Raw genomic sequence first — 8,466 nt, 5'->3', positions numbered from 1 at the left:
GCAGTCATTTTACAAGTACTGCTGCACGAGTGCTCCAGGTCTGTTCCTGGAGCTGGCTACACCTGCCAGAGCAGATAAGGCAGCAGCAGGGACAGGAAGAGGGTGAAACAGGGTGGGGATTGGGCTTGATGGGGGCAAGGAAGCTGTGGGAAGGGGCAGATCCAATGGTGATGGTGCATGCCTGATCCTGTTTCCCTTTCCACAGTCTCCCTGCCCTCTTTTTCTCCTTGTGGCAGCAAAATCACTGGCTAGGTCCAATGAGATCCATCACAGGTCAGGAGGCTTATGCAGGATAAGGGGATATAAATCCCCTTTCCCTGCTGAGGACTCCCAATGTGCCCCGACCCCAGTGGATACAGCATGCCTATGTTTGGCGTGGTTGTACAAATTGGGCGGGAGGAGTAGGATAGGATTACAATAGGTAATATTACAATAAGTAGTCATAGTGCTTATTTAGTACAGAATCCAGCTGAAATTAAACATTTTAAAGTCTCAGTGAGACTTAAAAATGCTCTGCTACATCTAAACACAATCACAAAAGCACAACTTTTTCAGGCTTTGGTTTTGATTTAACATCAGTTATTCTGATCTCGGAAGTCCATATTCCTGCTGAGCTGTTTTTTGGTGATAACACTTGGTGCTTTCAGCATGTTTGTCTTCCAAGTGATCTGATTTTTGTTCTCCTTTATACCTCATCTGTAGGACCAGCCTTAAGTACAAGCAACACAAGTGACTGTTTGGGGCCATGTTCTTTTACATAGGACAATAGGATTGGTCCACTTGGATCAGATCAGTCTAATGAGGCCAGTGTCTCACTTCTGATCCTGAACCTGGTGCTTCAGCAGATCTTGGAATTACTTTTTATTAGCAGTTGTCTCCAGATAATTAGGGAGGGATCATGCTGTCACTTTTCTCCTGGAGGTGCTAGTTTTTCTAAGTATGGGGAGGTTTGGTTGTTCTTTTTTTTAAACATGGAGCATAAATGTATTTAAAGATAAAGTTCACCACATGTAACATTTTATTGTTCTGACTGTCTAAATTGTCTTTTATTAAAGCAGTGATAACCAGTGATAATTAGGCTTTCTAAGAATGAATGTGGATGCTTCAAGTTGGAGGCCAAATGTATGTGCCAAACATAAATTCAAAATGTGTAGGGGAAAGAGAATGAACTTTGTTTCATTATGAAGAAATTTAGTCAAAATTATATGGCTCCAACATGTTCATTACAAAGATATAGGACAACTCTTCTATCCTTGTAAAAAAATATTCTTCTTGCAGGAAGTCATTTTTCATGAGAACCATATCAGACGGTGATAAACTTGCTAGGGATACACTATCAGCAGTGTTCTTTTATATTTATTTGACATATCCATTGAAATTCATTTAATATTTGTTTTAATTAGGGAGGCAGATCCTAGTGGAATTAAAGATGAGTCAGACATTATGAAGTATGCACTGTTCTCTAAAAGAGTTGCAATTTACACTTTACATGGCAACCAACCTGAGCTTGTTACTGAGTATTCAGTTGATAGTGAGCTGCAGACAATACTGCATCTCTAATGTATCTGTATGATACATGTTTCCAAAACCTTTTGTGTTCATTTATATGTTACATCTGTTGGTGTATATTTGGGAAAAAAGTTCTAGGTGTACACCTAAAAAAAAGGAATGTGTGAAGTGCACCTTAACTATGTATAATGACCAACAGTGCTGTCTACTCAGGGTGACCACCAGCATGTCTACACAGCAATAAATTCTATTGTATTCATTGGGGCTTATTCCCAGGAAAGGGTGTATAAGATTGCAGATGGGCAGCCCATTCTTATCCCTGGTGGCTCCGCAAGGTGCAGCAGCACCAGAATGGCTACAGCTGCATCCATTGGCACTGCCAAGGCTGCTGGAGGCCTCCTTGGGGAGGGGGACTTTTGTTCCCCTGACTAAGATCACCTGGCCTGCAATGGGTCTCCTGCATTCTGCACTGGCTGCTTTGTTAGTGCAGACTGGAAGACCTCTGTGTTGGGCTTTTCAACCTGACAAGGAGTACAGGATCTGGTGGAGCAGGGCCCCGCCAGTTCCATCCCTTCCTGTTCCTCCCTCACCCCGCCCTCCCCCTACCACCAATATAAGAACATAAGAACATAAAAACACTTGATCTAAGTGCATGCTGTTTATTATTGTATTGTTTATTAAAGCAGCTGTTAAGGGCTACAAATGAATATGATCAGTGAAACTTATGCTATGTGATTTTCCAATGCAGTGTTATTTGTGATTAGAGTGATAATGCTAATATACTGGGCTCATTCAGAGCATTTCATGCTCTGTATAATTCTGTTTAGAATGCAAGAGATGTAAATTGGATCCTCATTTCTACCAATGATTGTGTGTACGTGTGTGAAATTCATTGTGAACAGGTATATAAACATGTAAGCGATCAACAGATCCTGCACATCAGCACTTTCAAAGCTGATTTTTTTTAAAAAAAATTTGAAACAAATTCCAATCTCCTGGACTATGTAATCATCCCTGACTGATGAAGTCTGCCAAAGTGGCTACCCATATAAATAGGTGCTGATAGAAACCCAGATGTGGAATTGTTATTGGGTCCTGTGTATCCATTTGGATGTAGTTGCCAGGTGTTGTCCCAGAAATCATTGCCTATATCTTTAAAAGGCCTGAAACAGCACAAGAGGATGCAACTGACATTATATTGTGAAAAGAGGCTGGGACATGGAGTGAGAAGATGGAGCTCAAAGGTTTGCTCAGCCTTGGAGATAGTTGGTTAGCTAAACCCAGGCAAGTCATCAACCCTCAGCCTGGCCTACCTCACAGAGTTGTTTCTCTGGCAAAAGGGCAGTAATACGAGCAGTACAAACTTAATTAACAATAGATTTTTGAAATAATAGCTGCACTACTGTAGTGGAAATGTAGATTTTTGTGGAAGTGTCCAAAAGCTGTAACAATATTCCTTATTTTGGATCTATTGACATGCCAACTGCAATAATAACAATATTCTGGCAGCTTTTCAAAGATCCTTCAGAATCTCAGTGCTGTAAATGTGTCATCAAAAATGGTTTACCTAAGGGCGCAATCCTAACCCCTTATGTCAGTGCTTTCCAGCACTGACATAAGGGCAATGCAGCTCTGAGGTAAGGGAACAAACATTCCCCTACTTTGAGGAGGCCTCCTTGAGTGACATCCAACTGCAGGATGCAGCACATGTCCCATTGGCACCGCTATGCCAGTACTGGAAAGCACTGACATAAGGGGTTAGGATTGCGACCTCAGTTTACTTATGTACTGCATGTCATGTATTTTGGATTGGTGTCTAAATTGCAGGATTGTTTTCTTAGCTTGTGTGTAAATTACCTATTTTTATCAAGGGATGTTGGAAAACCCATATCTTGTTTGCAGGTATCTTGCCACACACCATTTGAACAGAGTGCTAATATTGTATGTTTACATTGTACTGTGTTCTGTGAACTGCGCCTCACAGACAAGAAACCTGTACATTGTTTCATAACCAAAGGGAAAAGATTGTGAACATTTCTACTTAAGTTGTGGGACAATATTAAAAGACATATTGTGAACAGTTTTGGATGTATTTGGGTATCTGATTTTATTCTGAGAATGCATTGCTTTGTTTTATTTTAGTATTAAAACATTTACACCAACATTTGACAGCTCTGACAGAAAATTTTTATTGATGGATTTTGAAATTGTGACAAATAAGAAAAATAACGATGCAGTCTGATTCCATTAGGTATGCTGTGATATTTCTCTTGCAGGGTGGGTGCTTGGGAGGAGAGGGCTAGCTGTATGCTTACATGAGAGATATGCACAGGTTACCCTTTGAAAGCACTGCAATGCACGTGTGCATGTGGTGGAGATGTTGAGTCATGTGTTGATTTACTCCCATGCATGCACCTGCACGTGGAAGAGATGGATCATACTTAAAATGTTTGCATGTATCCATAAAAACATAGCCCCGAAAAGAAACTTCGGTCAGTGTCATGTGTGAAACAGGCCCTTAATGGGTCTTAATAGGTACCTAGAGGAAAAAAAAATGTAGAAAGAGCAGCTTCCACAAGATGGCACTCTTGTTCAAGGCATCAGCAAATATTTTAAAAACAAATATATCAACAGTCAATTTCAAATATTTCAGAGGATAATAAATATTTGAAGATAGTCAAAGAGCAGCAGTCTTGCAAAAGCCATGCTGCTTAAATCCCATGAAATGAGTATTAAATGGTGAACTGTGCACAGGGTAGACAAAGATGTAGACAACTGTGCAGAACTCCCAAGTATTCTCAAACAGAGAAGTGACTATTTTGAAAGGCAACCTTAAGAAATGAGGTGAGAACCTTCTGGTACAGCTGTAACACCTTCAAGAGCAATGCATGCCCACCCTCTCACTTTTTGAATAATACTTTATTATTTATTTATTTACTACATTTATATCCCGCCTTTCTTCCAGAAAGGACCCAAGGCGGCTTACAACAATAAATATAAGAATACAAACAACATAAACATAATTAAAAACACAATTTAAAAAAGTTAAAAACACTTCACAAAAAATACTTAATACTTATATTGTGCTTCCTGAATGTGCAAAGTGCTTCACACATGTTCCTGCAGCAACCCTATAAAACAGTGGTTCCCAAACTGTGGGTCAGGGCTTTAGAGCTCAGTCTTTTCAGCACTAGGCTACATCAGCTCTCTGAATGATGTCGCTCATTAAGAAGTTCTGTTTTGGAGAACATTTCTGCCTTTCAGCAATCAGCATAAGAGTAATAGATACATAAAATACACACATTAAATACATACATAAAATTGCAGGCCAACAGAAGGTTGGCCCTCAGTATCTATGGGGGATCCATCCCCCCCACAAATACCAAATGCCATAGATAATGGAATCCGCGAGTGGGGGCCATCAAAGGACCTTCAGATGTGACCAGAAGTGTGGGTCCAGCACTTGCGCTGAGTCAAATCTACGGGTGCCGAAACTGCAGATAAAGAGGTCTCACCTGTATAATTTTGGCACCAGAGCGTGAAAACCTTCACATCGCAATAGTTAGAGGACAACACTTTGTATTGGATCATGTGACGTGGAGTTCTTTTTTCGGGGGGGGGGGAGCGTTTTTTTTAAACCTTCATATCTTCTTTAGTTCAATCTCACTGGTACTTATTCTCAATATACCCAAAGGCAGCCAGCCTAGTTACCAAGCATAACTAAAGCATATACTGTAGTTCATTTAAACAGCCAAACTCATCTGGGACATACGAATGAACCCAGGACATGACATTTTCACAGGCGAGCTTCCTTCCCCAGCTGCTGCCAGTACTAGAAAAAAGACATTATTCTCATCCTTTTCTTTCAAAGACAGGCACACGTGCCTTGCAATTTGATAAAAGAAATGAAGAGTTCAGTGAATGACAAAGGTTGCCTAAGAGAAACAGCTGCTGGCAAGTGTCCTTTCTAATTAAAATGCACATCCAAAACCACATCAGCCTTGAGAATAATTAATAAAATGCCACCAGTAGATAAGGGACAGATCATTCTTTGTACGCATTGACTTTGCTGTAGAGTTAAGAAATGTGGAACTGGCCAGGATCATTCTAACAATTTATAACAATCCAAAATAAGGGTGTTTTTTTTTTAAATTAAATATTTATTAAATTTTTTTTTATAGAACACACACAGACATACAAACATATACATTTAAGAGTGCTAAATACCATATACCATTACTAATTAATCATACTATACCTCCTAATCTGCTTATTCATTTACTTCTACCTCTTATTAATTTATCCTTTTATTTACATCATATATGATAAATTCTTCCTAATACCCTATACTATATTTTCTAAATATTCACTTTCTAACAGACATAAACTAACTTCAATTACTCATTAATATTAAAGCAAAATAGTCTAATTATTAGAATATAACAAAATCAACAATCTCTTGTGATCAATTCTTTACTATATTCCATTCTGGTTTTATATATAAACCAGAATATATATATTCTGTTTATTTATATATATAAAATAATAACCACATATAAAACAGTTCTTCCATCTACTTCTACCTCTTCTAATCATTTATACATTTCTTATACCATATATAAAAAATTTCAGACTTCCCATAATATACTTTCTAAATATTGACTTTCTATCAATCCTCAGCTGATTCAATTACTCATTAATATTCAATTTTATTTTATTCAATAAATTTTGTATTTTGTGCATCCATGTTACTCTGTCCATCTTATCTATTTTGATCTCCATCAGCACCTCCTCTTCATCCTGTAAATTTCTTGCCGTGTCCACCCTTCTGATGGTTGTTCCGTCCCTCACCATCACCCTTTCCACTTTCTTACACCCTTGTTCATCTTCTGCTTGTTTCTTCACGTCTCCCAATTCCTCCTTGCACACATCTATCGGTTGGGAGAGAGTCTCCAAACCAGCTAGAATCTGCAAATACCAACTCAGCCGCTGTCGTCCCATTGCAAGCAATCTCTCCATGTTTGTCAACACTTTTTGTATCCAAATTTCTGAAACTGATTCCATCTTGCAATTACTCTCTAATCCACTATTATTATTATTCTCCTTACTTCCACCATTTCAATATGGTTCTGCTAACCGCACATTCCATAAATTCCTCTTGTATCTCACATTCCATTGTGGTTTTTTGTTGTTGGCGTCCTTCAGTCTTGGAAGACCACGGTATTGCGCTCTGAATGGTGGTTCTGGAACAGAGTGTCCTCTCTAGTGCGCAAAGCCTGGGTAAGGTAGATATGGAGGATAGATTGTTTCCCATGCAGCAAATCCCCCCTCCCCACGTTGCTGAAATAGTCCAATGGAAAGGCAGAAGCCAATACGGTTGGTTCCAGCAGCCTCACAGGATTTGCCAGAACGTGACTGTGTTCAACCATGAACTGCCTCAGGGACTCTGGCTCCGGATTTTGCCTCGAGGTTGACTCCTGAAGCCTTTTCCATAACTGGATGTAGCCACAAGGCAGTGGAGGTTTGGGATCAGAGTTTTCCTTCTCTCAGATGAGCTGCCTTCCCAGGCTGACGAGTCCCATCTATCCAGTGGCTGTTTAGTCGCCTCTTACGACAAGTACAGCCAAATTGAGGGCCTATTCTTATCCCCAGCCCCCAGGGGAACCATTGTGGTTAGTGAAGAGAGAAGAAGGATAAAAAAAAAACAATTTTACAGTTTCTAATATTCTGGTACAAAGAAGACAAAACTTTCCCAGATGTAATAAGAATTATGTCCAAAGATAATTCTGAATTTTAATCCACAACAAAATTGTAATTGTATTTATAGTCCACCACTGATTTGTTCCACTACAAATAGAAAGAGCACTTCCAAAATCCTTAAAAAGTCTCTCATTAACGCCTCCACTATATCCAGGGCTTTTAGCCAAATCAGTCAATCAGAACCGGGGACAATATTAACACTTATCTAAATTTCCAGCTTGAACTTCACGCTTTTCTCTTTCATACGTATCTCAGCATGATCCAGCTGCTTAATTGCAGATCACTACACCTCCCCCATTGCTGCCTCTAATGGTTAGATTTCTCCTGAGAAGAAAGCCCCCCCCCCCCGGTTGGGCTTTCAGTCTCCCAGGTATCTTGCACTGTAGCTAATCTTGTCTCTCCTGACAAGATCATTTAGATCAGGGGTGCTCACACTTTTTTGGCTCAAGAGCTACTTTGAAACCCAGCAAGGCCCGGAGATCTACCAGAGTTTATTGAGCACCCCTGATTTAGATCCTCTTCAGATCTGCAGTTTTTGGAGAAAAACAAACTGTCTCACAGGAGCCCCTGGAGACATGTCTGTTCGTTCACTGTTGGCTCCTCCCTCCCCCAAAATAAGGGTGTTTTGTGTGGTCTTTTAATTTAAAGTCATTTTAGAACCTGTTGTTAGCTCAGCTGAAAAGGAAACTGAATTTCCTGGCTCTCTGAAATAATGAAAAGAACAATAATGTATTTATTTCAGTTTTAAAATCAAGGCTTCCACAAATAATAGAAATGAAAAAGACTCTAAAGGGGAGTTCTCTCGTTCATACACATTGAACTATATGTGGCTCAGGTTGGGTTTAGACTTTGGAAACCTGTTACGCAATGGGCTTGCTGGTTTGCAGAAATCCATCACTCTGATTCAGTGAGGAAGAAATGAGGCTTCAACACATGGATGCCTTTACTAGACTGGGAACTGCTCTCACAGCATGAAGCACACAAGACTGACTTGTTCCTATAGTGGACTATAGCAGTGGTCTTTTTTGTGCCTCGACCCAAACAAACAAACAGTATGAGACTTTGGATCCACCACCAATCCTGCCCCTTCCAGGACCCAATCAGCCAACCCGCCACCCTCATCTGCCACATTTCCCCTACCTCTTGTGTCTTCACAACAACCCTGTGAGATAGCAGCCTGAGTAGGGCCAAACTTAG

Source organism: Tiliqua scincoides, chromosome 6 (assembly GCF_035046505.1).
Source record: "Tiliqua scincoides isolate rTilSci1 chromosome 6, rTilSci1.hap2, whole genome shotgun sequence".
NCBI lineage: Eukaryota > Metazoa > Chordata > Lepidosauria > Squamata > Scincidae > Tiliqua > Tiliqua scincoides.
The sequence above is the reverse complement of the archived record's forward strand: the minus strand, read 5'-3'. Positions refer to the sequence as shown.